This window comes from Eschrichtius robustus, chromosome 10 (genome assembly GCF_028021215.1).
Source record: "Eschrichtius robustus isolate mEscRob2 chromosome 10, mEscRob2.pri, whole genome shotgun sequence".
Taxonomy (NCBI): domain Eukaryota; kingdom Metazoa; phylum Chordata; class Mammalia; order Artiodactyla; family Eschrichtiidae; genus Eschrichtius; species Eschrichtius robustus.
The window spans coordinates 107,125,965-107,128,939 of NC_090833.1; the positions used below are offsets into that span (position 1 = coordinate 107,125,965).

At 40.6% G+C, this 2,975-nt stretch overlaps 1 non-coding gene across 1 annotated transcript; it reads left to right on the top strand.

The window, feature by feature from the left end:
* The first annotated feature begins 588 nt into the window (after window positions 1-588).
* On the top strand, window positions 589-660 carry TRNAK-UUU (transfer RNA lysine (anticodon UUU)). The gene has a single exon. It is a non-coding gene; the product is annotated as a tRNA-Lys (tRNA).
* Window positions 661-2,975: the final 2,315 nt, after the last annotated feature.

Consider the following 2,975-nt stretch of genomic DNA (forward strand, 5'->3'; position numbering starts at 1 on the left):
AATTAATTATAACCTCAATGCAATTCCATACTATACCAACAGAGACAGGTAGGAGTGAAAGTGGATGGAAGTAAAAGCATGGTGAGTTTTTCATCTTACTTAGGAGGGAATCAGTAAGTACTGTTTCATTCTTGTCATTGGTGATAATAGAATTATGAGTGAAGGATATTTTTAGATATATAGGAAGTAGGCACCAGTACTATATTAAAATACCATTTGTAGGGGACTTCCCTAGTGACGCAGTGGTTAAGAATCCGTCTGCCAATTCAGGGGACACAGGTTCGAGCCCTGGTCTGGGAAGATCCCACACGTCGCGAAGCAACTAAGCCCGCGAGCCACAACTACTGAGCCCGTGTGCCACAACTATTGAAGCCCGCATGCATAGAGCCTGTGCTCCACAACAAGAGACGCCACCGCAATGAGAAGCCCGCGCACCACAATGAAGAGTAGCCCCTGCTCGCCGCAACTAGAGAAAGGCCCCATACAGCAACGAAGACCCAACACAGCCAAAAAGTTTAAAAAAAAAAAAAAACCATTTGTATTAGAGTAGGCTAACTGATAAAACAAAGAATCCTTCAATCTGGGAATTCCCTGGTGGTCCAGTGGTTAGGACTTGGTGCTTTTACTGCTGTGGCCTGGGTTCAATCCCTGGCTGGGGAAGTAAGATCCACATGTTGGGGCCAAAAAAACAAAATCCCTCAATCTTAGTGATATATCAGAGTAAAATGTATTTCTTGCTTATGGCTCCAGTGCGGGCAGTGGGGAGGGAGTAGGGAAGGGTTCTTCTCACCAGGCCCCACCTAGATGCAAGGAAAGTGAGTAATACCGCTTAGCTGTGTGCTCCAGAGAAGAGGAGCATGTGGGTTCTGCTTGGCGCCAGCACTCTGGTCATCAAAATAATTGTGCTTCCTTCTTCCTTCACAGAGAAGGCACACCTTGTCTAGTACCAATACTGTATTAGTCAGGCCTCAGTCAAGAAAATAGAAACTAGTATCTCAAATGAGGAATGCAATACAGGGAACTGGGTGCTTACAGAATGGTTGGAAGATCTAAGGAAGCAGAGGTCAGGGAAAACTGGTGGAGTGTTGGGAAATTCTATGCAGAAGTTGCAGGAAGTTGCCATTCAATCAACTCAGCTCCCTGAAGCACCAAAGCAGGCACCATGCGAGATCTCACTGTGAAGCTGCTGCAGCCCTCGTGTGACACAGAAACCAGGACGCCACCATCTGCCCATGTGTCTATCCTGCTGGAGGAGTAGGACGTGCCTTCTCTTCCACCGTCTTAATCTCACACAGGTACTTCTCACTGGCAGAACTTAAACTGGAGGCCTGATGGCAAGGGATTCTGAGAAGCAAGTGTTCAGAAGGGAGTGAAGATGGTGATGAGCTGAAGCAAACCTTCTAAACCACTGAAGGAAAACCACAGAAAACATAGTACAGTCAATTCTCATTATATACAATAGTTGCAGTCTATAAAGCCCCCCTGAGCACTGAATTACCAAATGCTGAGCCATTGCTCCTATGGGAAATACAGGGTTATGTTCCTTTGAGCTTCTGGACACAACATTTTCATCAACTGATCAATACACAACTTTATTTTATATGTTTTCTGTTTAAAGACGCTTTACAAGCACACCTAGGAGACATTGTGTGTTCGATTCCAGACCACCGTAATAAAGCAATTATCTCAATAAGGCAAGTCACATGAATTTTTTGGTTTCCCAGTGCATATAAAAGTTATGGATACACTCTCCTGTTGTCTATTAAGTGTACAATAGCATAATCTCTAAAAAACCATGTACCCACCTTGATTGAAAAATGTTTTATTGCTAAAAAATGCTAACCATCATCCAAGCCTTCAACAATATATATTAAATACAGGCATACCTCATTTTATTGTGCTTCACTTTATTTGCACTTTGCAGATACTTCAAAAAGTTATGGTAGTAACATCAAAGATCACTGATTACAGACCCTCATAACAATTATAATTATAGTGGAAAAGTTTGAAATATTTCAAGAATTACCAAAATGTGACATAGAGACACAAAGCTAACAAACGCTGTTGGAAAAATGGTGCCAGTAGACCTGCTCCACTGTGCAAGGTTGCCACAAACCTTCACTTTGTAAAAAACATGGTATCTGCAAAGTGCAATAAAGTGAAGCATAATAAAATCAGGTATACCTATATTTAATATATACTGTTGATTCACTAACATTGAACTCACAGTCAACAGCACTACATATAGCTCATGCCTGAACAAAGCTTATCTACTGCACATATTTTCTCCAAAAGACACATCGCAGCTTTATTGTGCTCAGAAGAGCTTCAGCAATAGGCTTGGGGACCATTTGAATGATGAAATCACCAACAAAAGGCACAAAAATGCAAAAGCTTGATGGCACTAATAGACCACACAAAGGATGCTTGTTACAATCAGAGCTGAACCAAAAGGCAGAGCATTCCCTGATTGACCTCAGCAAGGAACATGTATTTCGAGCAACTGAAATTCTCCACTGCTTTAAAAGTGTCTGTATACGATCGCAAAAATGCCATGCATGTAGATTTTGAGGTTACAAATAAATTCCAGTTAATGGGTAAATTCACAAATACAGACTCCTCAAATAATGAGCATCAACTGTACGTATAACAGAAGACAGAAAGTAAAGGAAATAAAGCACTAAAATAGAAAACGAAAAATAAATACACATTTAAAAAACTCAGAGTAATCCAAGGCAAATGAAAATGACAGAGGCAGCATTGGTCATCTATCTAATTGTTGGAACAGATTAGAATGTTGGGAAGCGTATAAATGGCTACTAGCTTTCTTGAGGGAGATTTCCTTGTAAATATCAAAAGCCTTAAAATGTTCAGACTCTGACCTAGCATTGCAAACTAGAAATTTTAGCCTACGTTAATAGGCCTAGATGTACACCAAAATTTAAATACAAGAATATTTATCTCAACAAAATTTA